This window comes from Sciurus vulgaris (assembly GCF_902686455.1).
Source record: "Sciurus vulgaris genome assembly, chromosome: 6".
Taxonomy (NCBI): domain Eukaryota; kingdom Metazoa; phylum Chordata; class Mammalia; order Rodentia; family Sciuridae; genus Sciurus; species Sciurus vulgaris.
Window position 1 is genome coordinate 93,148,369 of NC_136466.1, and position 15,747 is coordinate 93,164,115.

Genomic DNA, 15,747 nt, shown 5'->3' on the forward strand with positions numbered 1-15,747 from the left:
GAATGCAGGAGAAAAGGGGATAGGGAAAGACATTTCTAATTAAGAAGTCAATAGGCTTCAGTGACAAGTTTGGTATCATGGGCAGAGAAGGCAGAACCTGAAACGATTCCAGGTGGATTTTAAATGCTTGAGTAATATGACATTTTCACTCATGAGCTGAAGGGTGTTTCATGCACAAACGCAATTACTTTGGCCTATTTTTAAAACCCAAATAAAGTAAAGTAGTAAATAAATCAAGGCTAAGCTTTCTTGTGGGTTCATTGGCTTTACATCTCATTCCCGTGGGTCTGCAGAGGGCCATTTCAGAGTGACAGTTGTCCCTGAGCATGGGAATGACTGACTAGAGAGTGTCCTTATAAACATGTGTCTTTCCTGGTCCAAGACACTATTATTGATGCTCATGTACATAGGCATGACTGAAAAGTCCAAGGTGGGACCCATTTGGATCTGCCATGCTGACTGTCCTGGGGCCTTTGCTGCTGTAGCTGTTTGAAGTGTTCTGTGCCTCTTTTACCCACCTGGATGGATCAGAGTCTTTGCTGAAGAACATGTGCTCTTGCCTGACTGTAGCTTCACAGCCGGCTTCTCTATCTGCAGCTTTTGTTTTCCAGCTATTCATGTGGTGCCACACAAAGGGAAGCAGGCAAGGACTTTACTATTCACAAAGGAGGATGGCGTGAGGGGGACACTATTTTTATTTGTCAGGGCAAATAGAGAATCCTTACCTGGGTTGGGAAAATTTCTTTTTACAGGTATGTGATATTTCTCTTTTTATTAGGCTTAGATCTTCATATGGGGGCAAAATGGATTTCAGAATCATTACTCAAAGTAGGAAAAAAAATTTTAAACAGCAGTATCACTGTAAATGACCCTGATTGTATTTTTGAAATGTTGAGCTAAATACATTTTAGTGATCAGCGAAAGGTCAACTTTGGCACTTTTGAAAAGTTGTTCTTAGAAAGGCATGGATTAATCATCGGTTTCCATTTTTTCCCCCACAGATGTACTGCCTCCAGGACTGCGAGGACAGCCACTGAATTTCTGCTTCAAATCACTCTCACGTCTTCTTGTTGGGAGTAGAACCACTGGAGAATCATCTTGCTACCTTCAGCAAAGTAAACAAATCAAGGCATTGAGAATGCCACAGTGGTGGGCAGCCACACCAGCCTTGCAGAGGAAGTTTTCAAGACAGTGAGGCTTACTAGCCAGAAGCCAGCAAAGACTGAACCCATCCTTTTCATTTGCTCCTTAAATTAATGCAACCCTTCCAAATTAATGTGAATTGAAACATGCATTGCCTTTCAACTTAATTGAGTACTTACTATGTGTGAATCACTGCACAAAATAGCGGAGAGAAATAGAGGGAGACAAATAAGATGTGGAGCCTGCCTTCAATGAATTTACAATTAGTTTTAGGATGCTTATTTTTTTCTTCTGCTCTTAATTAGGTGTGTCCTAAGACAAGAAACAAATGAGTGGAAAAGTGTATTCTGTAAGTATTTAAAGTCCCATTAATGAAAAACAAAATTAAACAAACACAACGAACTCATGTGGGCAACTCAGGACATTTTAATTTCATTTTTTGGTTCAACTTTTGTTAGATAAGATCCATTTTATTTTACTTATCTTTATTTTTTGTGGTGAGTTTTTATTAGTTCCATAAATATTCAGTGTGTGTTAGAGACATTAATATATAGTTTGAGTTAATTTGGATTAAGTTCTATTTTTTTCTTTAGGTGTAGATCATCTGTTGGAAAAATGTATTATTTGTACATTTCTTGGTGAGTGGGAAGATGAAGCACACCTGTTGTCTCTATAGGTATCAACCCTCTATGCCCTTGGGCCTAATATTCTGAGTGAGTCACTAGCATGAGAAAAAGGAAGATGTGAAATTTGGGGTGGTACTCCTAGACCCCAAATTTGATTGGACTGGGAAGGAGAAAAACACACCTAGGCAATGTCTCTGTGTGAAAATTTGACTTTAAGTTCTTATTTCAGTGTTCATTATATTGTCCTCTGTGTTCTCTAAGTTGAATGACTACAATTTTTCTAAAAATTTATTTCTGACTTGAGACTAAGTATAACTCATGATTTTTCCAGTGTTAAGGCATTGACATGACTGTAGACACTAGACATTTTATGTAGTGTCTGTGACACATTTTAGTATGCATAAGCCAACTATAGACATGTCTTTTGTCTTGAGTAGTGTCCATCTGAATTGAAAATGTGCCAGTATTTTTTTTTTAACATCAACAGACTTCTTAATTAAGCTGCCAATACATACTGCCAATAGCATTGTGTGCTGTCTGAGAAATGAATGATGTAAGTGCTGCTTCCATCTTATTAAACAATGCTGCTCCACATATAATGGATTTAAAGTGCTCTTTGAATGGGGTACTATATTGCTCCCTAAATAATTTGGTGAGAATTCTCATACCCTCTCTTTTAATGTTTAAATTTACTATTTTGTTCTTCAGTAAGGAATAACTCTAATTTGACCAGTAACTGCCTATATGATTCCTTCTTAGAATGAATTGCCCCACCACCAAACTCCTCATCATCATAGTGTATATTTATATCACTTTTAGTTTGCATGATGTAGCTTCCAGGAATTCTTGGTTATCAGTTTGTGTTATACCTAACTTTAGATGCTTATTCCCTATGCTGGGAGATTTTTTGGGGGGTTCATCTCTTCATTCCTGATGCCTACCTAGCACAGTGCCTGGTGCATAGAAGGTGTGTGTTCACTTTGGTGATTATGGAGCATAAAGTAGCTCTTTCACTATGGATCTTAAGGCTGTATAAAAGATGGGAGGGGTTCTTGTTAACGGAATAGCACCTTTCTTGGTTTGTAGTTTACTGTCAATCTACTGAGGATGAACCCAAGTAAAATGAACATTTTCATACAGTCTAGTCCCTTGGGCCTCTTAAATAGTGTCTTGGGGTCACTAACTCAGCCTTGCTATTTGTACCCAGGTCCACTCTGCTGCCACTGACCCTTGCCCCATTCTCCCACACAGGGTAGGGCCTTTAAAGGGGCTGCTTCACTTGTTTTCCTCCAGCTTGTCTTATCAGTAGAATAAAAAGTACTCATTCATGGAGTACTCATGATATGCCAGGCAGTAAGTGCTTTATATGTATTCTCTCACTTAATTATCTCATTTAAACTTCACTACATCCAAGTGAAATAGGCACCACCTACTGCAGAAGTCTTGCTTAAGGCATGGGTATTGAAATCCACATCTCTTTTTACTCCAAAGACTGATCTGTTAACCCCTACTCTCTGCTGCACCCCAGGAGAAATTCCAGTGCCTGGTGAATTCAAACATGTGTGTGAGTGGTATATGTGTAGGGGGCAGATCAAGTCTGGATAAAGTCCAGATTCATTGCATTTAATGTTCTTGAATGACACACTGTCTAACAGATAAAAACCCAACAAATCACAGTTGTTTGAAGAATGGGGGAAGGGCCAAGCAATTGGGAGAAAGCAAAATTGGAAGCAAACCAATTTGAGTCAAACCTTTAGCCTTTACCTCATAATGCTTTTTTTTAAAAAAAAAAAAAAAACTTTCTTTCTTTTAAACATGGCTTGACATCATGTGATAAATCAAAGCCTGACGTAATTGACCCAGAATTGATCTCCAAATGTCTTTGGGGGGAACATGCTTTAACTCTGGTGGTTGATTCTGAGGAATAATTGCCACCCTAGAAAGGTAATTACATATGCCATTGTTTATACACATAATAGGCTCAGAATGCATGTTCTGCACAGAAGGGAGGAATATCCTGCTTGCACATCAGGAGTGTGCATTATGGATTGTGTCAGAATGCCACAAAATAGCATTTGAACTGCTTCCTATTGTTGATATCTCTCTCTCTCTCTCTCTCTCTCTCTCCCTGTGTGGTGGGGGGAAGTTAGAAGTGAGGAAGGGGATGGGCCATGAAAGACATTTGTTGAGCTAAAATGGTAGTTCTTTGCTTTTTCTTAATTTTTCCATTTATCAGAAACGTCTTCTGGATCTTATTCATTTAGCTTGATCTGGTAAGGCTGTGTTCTCCCTGCTTGGCATATGCTTATTAATGAGTGCTCACATATCCTTCCATTAATGACAGTTGACTTTGTAGAAGTACATGGTAAGGGTCCTTTTCCACAACATCTTCCCAAATGCTCTTTTGACCACCCACTAAGTACACCGACCAGCCAGCTAAGATGGTAGCCCTTCCTCCTACTGTACTTTCTGGTAAGCTAAGTGGAAATGAAGCCACAAATGACCAATCAAAGCACTTTATGCTTTTTTGTTTAGCCATAGGCAGGGATTATCCTAAGTAAATACAACAAAAAGGCTATTCTGTGATAGTCTAACCCTGGCAACCTATGTTTTTCCCCCCTTTTAAATCAACGCCTTAAAAATGTCATGACTTTTTGTAGTGCTGCACAATGAAAGAAATACATATGTATTCCAATATGGAACTGAGCATTGTTTGAGGCCAAAGCAATTCATCGTGGGCTGTTCTGTGCCACAGTGTCCAGCAAATTGCATGACCTGCTTGTTAGGCTTGACAACAGTGTTTTACCTAACAAAGGCCTCTGCAGCGCCAAGCAGCAGTGGAATGTCAGAATGAGCACATTTCACACCCAGATGTGCAGCCATAATAGCGTATAAGAAGATGCATGTGGCAGGGAGCAAAGAGTGGGGGCTGGGTGCTGGGAGTGGTGGGTGTGTGAGTGTGTAGGCTGGGAGCCAGTGGGAGGGGGAGGCCAACAGTTAGCAGTAGGGACATGGCCCCACTGACCACATTTAATCAGTCCTCTGTAAACAATTCAACATTTTCATTGTTCTCTAAAAACTAATAAAGAGAAACAAGCACTTTTCATTCATCTTGAAGTAATTTTCTGTCAGGTTGGAGCCCCTCGTGGCCTCCAGCTTGTGCAATGCTAGCTGTGTGATACAACAACTATTGCAATTTATTTTACAAACTCTGGTCATTCACATGTCAGTTAGTGTTCACCAAGCCGGCATCTGAAATTGTGCAGTTAACGAGTTTTACAACATTTCTATCAAGAGAAACTGTTTAGCATAACTGACTCTTAAGGAGTTATTATACCTCTAAAAATCCATTTTAAGGGGCATTATTTAAATAAAATAGAAAAACGGTTCACTGCCTTTTAAAGGGGCTACAAAAAAAGTCCATCAGCTCCAGCGCAGTAATCCTCAGCTTAAAGCACTCTTGAGAGTACTTCTGGGAATTGTCAGCATAATGAAATGTTTTGTGAAATGTCCAGATAGATTCCTCTCCTCAACAATTTTACTGCGCCATATTTATTTTCCTTCTAGTTTTTAAAGAAGTGAATTACTTTTTGAGAGGATGACTCTATGTTGTGTGGATTAACTGAGCACATTATTACCGAGGTGGTAGCAGAAGTGACGGTTCTATTTTCAGTGCTTTCTATGTGCATCTGCAGAGAGGGGCAAGAAGAAAGGCAGCCCTCTCCCCACCCCAGTGCTTTTTGCTCCAAAAGGGTTAAATCATAGCAAAGCTGAGGGAATTTTGCATTTTCCTTAGGCTATATTTTTCTCAAACTTAAGCAACTTTGGTTCACAATAACACCTATAAGTACTTTTTTCAACTTTATAAAGGGGCTCGATTTTCTTACCCTAAATAAATAAATGCAGGAAAACTCACACACATGTGCACTGAAACATGCATAATGATGCATATCCTTTAAGTCTTGCCCATTTCAATAGGAGATGCTATTGAACATTTTACTTAAGGAAGAATGGATTCCTCACATTAACTGAGATGGCCAGTGACCCCAAACCAATTAATGGCTAGAGTCCATATGGTAGCACCGTATAGCGTAGCAGCAAGTTTATTTAACATATTATATTACCTAACAGGAGGAGAAGCCACCACTTGTAATATAAATAGCTTAATAGTTCTTTCTATGATAAGCAAGACCAGAAGAAAATTTATGATCTGCTTTAACAAGAGATAGTCCATGTCCTATAAGACTGCACATTTTCATTTTGTCACAAATGGTTCCCTAATTTCTTAGAGTGATGTTTGTGCACATGACTTTAATTTTCTGAGGGAGATGGGCAGGTGTTCTTGTGCCTGTTAGCTGTGTCTGCCCATAAGAAGCCCAGTAACATCCATGAACCAAATACAATTTGACATAATTCATGCCTTTATTACCTCCTACAGAATGATACTATTTCATGCTGGCACATTAATGTTTCCAGTATGATACTGTCATTCCTGAAAATTTTTACCTTCTAAAGTTCAAATGTTGAGGAATGAATTTTAAAATTCTCCAGATGCCTTAGATTTGGGGCAAATACAATATACTTGATGATCAGCTTTTGTAACTTCTTAAAAAAAATTTAGTGGCACTGCAGACAATGTTTAGATAATGAGCAAAGGTCCTTTCTGAAAACTCTCTCCTCTTCTTGACCAAAGAACTTGTTTCTATTCTATTTCTGGTTTTGCAAATAATATTTACTCAGCTTATCCTGTCATATTTTGCTGTTTTTTGTTCCCCTAGGATGTAAAATCAGGAGATGTCAATCAAAAAGTTTCCATGATTGCAATTTCAATTTATTGGTGTAGCACTTACATCTTTCTTAATACTCCAGTGCTTGAAATTAGTTAGGGCAGACAGAATGGATTAGCTTTTTATTGCTTCCATAACAAATTACCACAAATTCAGTGGCTTAAAAAAACACAAATTTATTTTAATATTTTTTTAAGATGTTGATATACCTTTATTTTATTCATTTATTTATATGTGGTGCTGAGAATTGAACCCAGTGCCTCACACGTTAGGTGAGCACTTTACCACTGAGCCACAACCCCAACCCTTAAAATGACACAAATTTATTACTTACATTTTAGTAAGTTGGAAGCTCAGAGGACTAACTCACTTGTCAACAGAGCTGCAGTCCTTCTGGAGGCTCTGGGGGAGAATCCAATTCCTTGCGTATCTTAGCTTACAGAGACCACTTGCCTTCCTTGGCTTGTGGCCCATCCCTTCATATTCAAAACTATCAATGCAGGAAAATTTTTCTCACATGGCATCTATCTTACCCTCTTCTACCATTACACCTCTCCCTTTGAGACCGCCTGGAAAATGTTCTTGACTTTTAAGGACTCATGATTACATTGAACTGATCAAGAAAATTCAGGATAATCTCCTCATTTCAATGTTCATTCCCTATATCACATCTGCAAAACCTCTTTTGTCATGAAGGATAATGTTCACAGGTCTGGAGATTTGGAGGTAGGCATCTTGGAGCACCATTGATCAGCTTATCACAGGAGTCTTTGAGAAGTCTTTTCCATATCAAAGTAAAGGATTATTAGTAGTTACCAGCCCAATAATCGTGCACAAACATAGTTTAAAATTTGAGACTATTTGTCCCAACACATGTACATTTCCTTCTGAATTATAATACCATGAATCTCTACATTTTTACAGCTGGCAAACCTTAGTTTCTTTTTAAAAATTTCTTTTTATTATTTGTTCTAATTAATTGTACATGACAGTAGAATGCATTTATATGTCTTGATAGATCATACATAAATGGAGTGTAATTTCTCATTTTTCTGATTATACATATTGTAGGATCAGTTTCTTTTAGTAGAAAAGTGAATACAAATGGATCTTCTAATGGTTTCTTTTTGAACCTCAGTGCATCATTTTGTGTGCCCCTGAGACTGTGTGCACCTCATTTTGGAGAGGAAGGAGAAAGAATGGATTAACTTGTGTAAATATATTCTTTATTCTTTTTGAGATCTATTAGGCTTCAAGGTAAGGAAGAGACTGCAAGAACTTTCTAGTAGTCCTTGATAGTTCTTCGAAATGAGGAAGAAAGTTGTTTTCTTTACATGTACTCTTACTGGCAGTTGTAGATAGAGAGTATAACATGCCCAAAACTTTTCTGCAAATTATAGAATTATAAGACAAACTTTATAAAAGACTAGGAAGAGATTTTTTTTCTTTTCTTTCTTTTTTTTTTTCCTGTGGTGCTGGGGATTGAACCCAGGGCCTTGTGCATGATAGGCAAGCACTCTACCAACTGAGCTATTTCCCCAGCCCAAGATTTTTTTAAAATCAGAAAGCCCCCCAAATGCTAATTGCTTACCTTGAATAAGGCCACCTCTCATCAGAATGACCATTCATGTCAGTGCACTTGAAAATCCCTAGAAACAAATAGCCCAGTAACCATTTTAAACAATAGGAGAAAGGACCAAGGGAAACTGAGCTGAGAGGAAAGGTGATTCTGTTAAGTTCACTTTAAATCACAATTTTCAAGTTAAAAAACATCTATGCTATATCAGCCACACTTCAGCTCCCTGGCATGTAGGCTTATTACAGCATAGGAAAACCAGAAATTGTAACACAAGCTGACTCTACAGTCTCCTCATGTTAAAATTTGAGATGTTTTCAGAGCAGTCACCCTCAAAAATGGGTGCTTGCTAAGACATGCTGACATACCTCTGAAATCAAAAAGAGTTTCTACTGGGTGAATAAAAGTAGGTTGCCACAAAAATGTACATCAATTACAAAACAAGTCACTGAGTGTTTGCCAACTGCCATGAGTGTCCCGGAGGCAGTCTGGGCAGTGTATTTTTATTCAATTTGCCCCAGGCCACTTCCATTCTCTTCCTGAAAGGTGGACAGGTAGTGTTTTTAAATCCTTCACTGATGGTTTCCGTCAATGATCTCAAAATGGAACTGATAACATGTCAATGATTACTGTATAAAGAAGTTAAATATCACAGCTAAATTTCCTCACTGAAACCCAATCCAGGGATTAGCAACAATAGGGAATCTGTTTTATTTGCATTTAATTTGTACCTTCACACTATTATCTCCCATGTTTTAGTTTCAGGAAATGTGGTCTCAGGCTATTATAACCACATTTCATGCTGCTGTTGCACTGTTATTTGATCTCTATGGTTGGAAATGACTTACTGAAAAAATAAAGTGAGCATACTTTATTTTAATTATACCAGTGCAGTGTCTAAATAAAAAATGTACTTTATATTTAATGTGGAGCACAGATTAACAGTTTTATGGGACATAAAATCTATCTATATCATTTTCTATTTACACATTGGTTATATATCTTTCTCTCAGCAAAACAAATGCCTATGGTGTTAGAACGAGGAAGGAGAGCATCGAAGTTACAATCACGCGGGCAGTAAATAACATCTTAATTGGTCTGGAATGTTGGAGTTTGATTTTTTTTTCCGCCTGGCTTTTATTTATTGATCTCGATAGCTTATTTATCTTTCCAGTGATTTGTACAAGTCTATCTCCTTTCCTCAATAAGCCAATCTATGGTGGTTTTATATTGCAAATCCCATCTGGGGAAATGGTCTAGTGAGAGAAGTGCAGTCGCTCCTGGAAAAACCATTATTTAAAAGCTTTTCTAGAGGTAAGGGTAACTTCTCAGTTTTTACACTTTGTCTTCTGGAAAAAAGAAGGAAAGAAGAAGTGCGGCTATTATGAAGTTGCCACCCAATGTGTGCTCCAACAATTCTTTCACTCTGCTCTTGTTTGGCAACAATAAGACAACAAAGAGGGATTCAGCGTACACTGGGAAATGTCTTTTAAATGTTCCTGCACATGATTTAGCTCCTAGTGAAGGAAGCAGACGGGAAAGGATTGTGCAGATCTAATATATCATATGTAAACCGTGGGTTTTCTTCTTCTGTATGCATTTCCACAGCTCCATTCCTAATATCTTTTTTAAAATAGCACTTAAGGATAAACTACACTTCAAATGACACATTATGCTCCATAGTGCAGTTGAGAACCAGCAAATGTAACCATTCTCAGGAAAGCTGGTTGGCAGAAATTCCAACACTTTTTTGAGTATGTAGATAACCACAGCAGAAGTCAACCCTGGAAAATTAGTGATTTTTTTTTTTCCTTCTGAATCAATGATCCCCTTGTTCTTTGACAAATCCTCACTTCCAGTGTTTGTCGTGATCCTCTTTGGTTGTCTCAAACTCATACAATATTAGAGGAGTGCTCTGAAATGTTTTCTCTGTTGATAGCTGAGGGAAAATTGAGTTTACAGATGGCATTACTATACTGATGCTATACAAGAGATGCTTTACAAAGTGATTCTATAAACATATTCCAAAGAAGAGACTCTGATATCCCATCATCACCCTAATGTAACCTTAACTGCCTTGAAATGAGCTAATGAAACTTTTGGGCAGGCCTTTTAGAGAGTACATTTGCATTTGACATAATTAGTGGTAGGCAGATCACACTACATCCAGAGGGAATCTCCAGACAACTGCTTTGTCGACTATTAGTGCCTAATTTCTGAATGTCAAACCCTGCACATCTTAATTTCTAGAGAATAAGCTCAATTGAACTTGCTCCCCAGTTATGCAAAAACTGCTCAGATAAAACCAAGTGGACACCAATGTAATGAATGTGGTTATTAAATTGTTTCAATTGAAAGAACCCTATTCTTACACCATCATAATGGGAACAATTTATCCCCACTGATCGGCCTGTCTCTCTCTTTCTCTCTCTCTCCCTCTCTCTCTTTCTCTTTTCTGAGCTCACTTTGATCTTGAAGCATATTGCGGTGGTGTGTCCTATTGAAAAGCGAAACTGGGGCAATTTTAATGCTTTTGTACCTTACCAGTGCTCTATTTTTTCACTGTTTAAAAATAGCTGTTAATTATAAGTGCAGTTTAAATGTCTCAAGTGACCCAGAAATGCAGGTTGGAATGAGACAGATTGTGTGTCTCATATAAAACAGATGTACTTTCACAGAGCATTCTGAATTCAGCCTTCACTCGGTATTCTCCTCTTGGGTTATTTCAATCAGGTATTGAGCTGGTCTAGCACCGTGCTATAAAATCTTATACATTTGAACAGGGAACAAGGAAAGTGGATTTTTTTTCCCACCCTGAAGAAAAGCCTCTTTCATGTTCAGTCACTTCAGTGAGAGTGAGTGTGCTGCTGTTGGTGAGGATGATGGAACAAGGGTCACTTTCCTGGCCAGGAAGACCGTAAAGTTTTCTGGAACTTCTTCACTCTGCAGTTTCTTGGGTCGGGGGACCCTGTTAGAACACTGTAGTAGTGATAAACATATCTGCTTGGGTCCATCCTCAGCTTATTCAACAGTTCTCAAGGACGAATTAACTTCCTGCTGGTTTTCAAAGATCTTTGACCCTTTGCCTGTTTCAGAAACATGTGTTCTTAAGCTTTTTGATAACACTAAACTCTGGAGATAGTGACTTTGCTGATGATGTTTCAGGTACTAAGGCTTTAACAATCCATGTGCTAACTCAATAAAAATCATGTTATCAATCTATTCTGCTATGGTCTGAACAAATCATATTTACCCAAATATAGGTGTTTGTATACAGTAGGTTTGAAGGTACTCTTAGTTAACCTCAGTCCTAGAAGTGATTTCAAAGTTGAGTTTAAAATACAGTGCTATCTAGTGGTTTCATGATCTTATCCAGGTAACTTCAGATCTTTGGTACATACTCTGAAACCTCCTGAACCCAAACAGTTGGACAATGGGTATATTCAAGACTCACTCCCCTTCTTCTACTGTGACTCAGACCTTGTGTTTCAGCCTCCATTGCCTGTAGAGTGGGGCATGTCTCAAAAACGGGAGGGCGAGTGATGTGCACTGGCCTCCATCTGCTTCTGTCTGGAAACGCCCAACAGGAGTTCTCCATCACTGTGGCAGAAACTTTCAGTCATTTTAGTCAAATTCTAATTATAGGCACTGAGGTGAACACTTTTAACAGGTGATTTTCCATTTTAATCTGTAATTTTTACTTAATTAGTTGATTTGATTCAATCATTCCAATTTGTCCAATAAGATTCACTCTACTTAGTGTTTATAATTTTTCAGTGATGATCTAAGGCATTTGAGTTATGGTCTCATTCTAAGCCAATGGTTTCTCTTTAGAAACGGGAAAAGCTATGGCATCAGGTAATTTTAAGGCAAGCTAGCTATATCATAGAGTTAGTGTTGAAAGTGAATTTTTAAAAATTTTTGAAATTCATACCTTATAGACATACTCTGCTCTAAGGCAGATTTCTATTGCTATTACAAGAGGAATGTTAACACATTTTTAGACATGATACAGATAATTCTATTTCTAAGTGGAGTAACAGGGAAAGTAGAACAAATTACTGTGTAAGATGAGTGGGTTTGGAAACGTGTTAGAGCTTTGTTGCTTAACCATATTAATGGGGGAAGTGGAAAAAACTGGTGTCATCCTGTGAGCATAGATAACTACTGTTTGTGGATATTTGGTGGACACTGGGATGTTGAAATTTAGGCCTAGACAAGAGTCTGGGTAGATACCAGGTGTGGAAATGGGAATATGCTAGTCTCTGGGGACAATTTGGTTTTGAGCAGGTAGCCATGCTGAATGGAAATGGCCTAGTTCTGAAAGCTGGGTATTAGAATAATCTGTGCAAGAAAAACAAAAACAAACAAACAAACAAACAAAACCCAAAATACCAGGCAGCTAGACATTTAAGTAAGAAAGAGTCTAAAATTTCAAGTGCCCAGATGAGTAAGTAGTCTACTACCAGGCAATTGCCAGCAACCGGATGCCTGGGTAGCTGGAGAGGAATGACCAAACATGCAAAAGCACAGGTATGAGGGCTTGGAAACAAGAAAGTACTATGATGGATGAGGCAGCTTTCCTGCTTCAGGTGCCAGAGGAAGGGAGGGACCTCAGACACTCAGGAGGAGGAACAGGTGAGGGAATTGGATGCTGGCTTTGCCCATGTGAGAGCCAACTTCTGGCAGGCAGATATCAGGGATTGGATGCCTCAGGACTCTGCAGGAACTACTATTAGCTTCATTCTCCCAGCTTTGCCTCCCTAACAGTCTTTATCCTGAAACCACCTCAGAAATTTCCCAGTCGTTACTTGGCTTTCTCTACAGGTCATCTGACACAAAGCAGAAAGTCTGCATCAGGATAAATGCAAAGGGTACAAATGATTTCCTCTTTTTATTTATATTTTCTTCCCTAATCCCTTATCATTTTTGTCAGGATTTGTGTTAACTTAAGTGACATAGTAGAAAGTGTTAGGGCTCCTGAGTCAGATCCACCTGCATTCAAATCCTAACTTTTCTTTTATGTCACAGCTCCATGACTTGGTCTAACTGCTTACACTTCAGAACTACAGTTGGCTTTTCTAACAAAACAGATCACAACACCCAAATGGTATTTTTCTGCTTTTTCCCAGACACTCTTCCATACAAAGGAGGGGTTGACTTTCTACTCCCTAGGAAAAAAAGTGAGGGAGGAACTTTTCCATTTTCTCCCTTTTTCACTATTCCCATTGGGACAAGGAGTCACTTACAGATTGGGCAGTTTGCTTTCTTGCTCTTTCCCTTTCTCTCTCTCTTTTCTTGCAGAATTCTGGCTTATATATTTTGTTCCTGCTATGAGCTAAGCTTATAAGAGTAGGTCTTATTCTTGTGGGGGAAACTTTTCCTTTGGAGAGATGTTAGAAAACCCATTTGACAGCAAATCCAAGTCACATTTTCTCATTCTGTTTTTCAGGATTAAAACTGACATTTTAATCTGCACTGGTAAATCCTTGGGCCTTATTTCTTAATTGGGTCCATACTCAGGATGCCAGTAAATAATATCAATAAACAACACCACATATCTGCCTTTCTACTGCCTTCGTGGCCATGAGTTTTGAGAATCATGTGAGGGGCCTAACACTATGTCTGGCAAATAATGATAATTCAGTAAAAGAAGGTTAATAATAATGGTCATTGTAATGATAGCTTTCTTCTTATTACTAGCAACTACCCCAGGAACATCACTGTTCCTCTGGGCTGGCAAATCTTTTTCTTTCCTCAGTTTTCATCTATTGCTACAGACGAGCATACTCTTTTCAAGTACTCACTACTACAATGGTTTCCTTCTCATAGTATCAAATGTTATTTTTTATTAGTGGATGCAGAGTATTTTTCTGGTCCTCTATGGTTGTTTTATGACTATTAAGTTATACAGAACAGCAAGATGTTAGGAAATTCTACCCTTGAACTCATTAACAGAAGGGGAGGTTTTACACTGGTCCTGCAATTCTTGGTCTCCTCTAGCCTAGGTCCTGCCTCAGATAGCATAAATGATCCCAGATCATTCTGATGATCTTAAGGGCCACACCTAAATCCCATGCTTTTCTTTTGACTTTACTTTCCTGTTCATCCTTACCTCTTAGGGTACTCCCCAATACTGACTTCTTCAAGCAGCACCCCTGCCTCAACTCTTCACTCAGCTTGGAATACTCTTCCTCTAGAAAGTCACAAGGCACCTGGTATATTTCTAGTTCCATGAATATTCATAAGAAATTTATATCTGTTACTGGTTCATGCTGAAGTGCAAAAAGTTCAATGTGTCGCTGCTCTGAGTATCCTTTACTTTTCAGACTAAAAGAATATGGACAGGTCTTTAGTAGAATATTAAATAAATTAATACATCAAACATAGAATAGCAGTTTGAAGATAAATTAGGTTGGTATTCAAATATTCTCTCTGAAGAAATTACATTGGTTAGCCACTATGCTTGGAACTTTTATACTCCTTGAATTCTGAATTCTAATGGAAATTTTCTCATTACTTACTTTTCCTTTTGATTCTATTTGATTCTATTGTGGTAAAATGTACATAGCAAAATTTCTGATCTTAATTGTCTTTAAGTGTATACAATTCGGTGATGAAAGTACATTCGTATTGTTGTGGAACCATCACCACCATCCAACTCCAGAACTCTTTTTTGTCTTGTAAAACTGAAATCTATATCCTTTAAACAATAAACTCTCTCTTCCTCCAGGCCCTGGCAACCACCTACTTTCTGTTTCTATGATTCTGACTACTCTCGGTTCCTCATCTAATGGAGTCATACAATTTTTATCTTTTTGTGTTAGCATATTTTCTCATTCCTCTGTTGGATTTTATCTCAGCATGGATCAGAATAAATTTTTTTTTTTGGTTTTGTCATACAATGGTTAATTAATTATAGCAAAATACCATGATGATTGAAGTTGTCATTTTCCTTCTGCACATCTTGGCAATTTGTGAACATGGTCCTAATGACAGTTTATCTGGATTGATGGGAAAATTTCAAAATTTTTATCATTTAACATTTTCTCACTGGTTGTAAGGATTAGGTTTTACTTTTGGAATGCTTTGTGTGTCTCTAGTACTGTATGGAGTGGTGAGGAGGAATTACAGAATGCTGTGCTTTCAGTGGGTGTTTCCCTGCCTTGCAGAGTGTGACTGACTGGGAAAGAGTAAGAAGGAAAAGGTTCATGCTAAGAGAATTAAGCTCCCACACAACCAATGAGACACCAAACTGTGTGAGTGGAGGAGCTAAAATGAAAAAGAATCAGAGTTCCTGAAGTTGGTGGTATCTTGCTAATATTAGATAACTGTTCTAAATTAACTTTAGTTGATATATTGGAAAATACAAAGATTTGATACACTAGTGGCAGGCACAGTATGGTTAATTTATATAATGTGACAAGAAAACTAGCATTTGGAAACAAATTGGTAATTATCGAAGTAATTTTTGCATCTCCTTTCACTCTGTCTTGGGGAATTAGCTTTTGGGTATTGCCTAGGTAACAATATTTCAATTTCATTCAAAATGATCACTATTGTGATACTAAAGATCACATTTCATTAAATCTAGGCACATAGTTCTTTTCATTTT

At 38.0% G+C, this 15,747-nt stretch overlaps 1 long non-coding RNA gene across 1 annotated transcript in view; it reads left to right on the forward strand.

The window, feature by feature from the left end:
- Positions 1 to 13,004, forward strand: part of LOC306664896 — a 147,440-nt gene extending 134,436 nt beyond the window's left edge. Inside the window, exon 8 of the long non-coding RNA XR_013764838.1 lies at positions 1,002 to 13,004. This is a non-coding gene — a long non-coding RNA (uncharacterized lncRNA). The remainder of the gene's footprint in view (positions 1 to 1,001) is intronic.
- Positions 13,005 to 15,747: the final 2,743 nt, after the last annotated feature.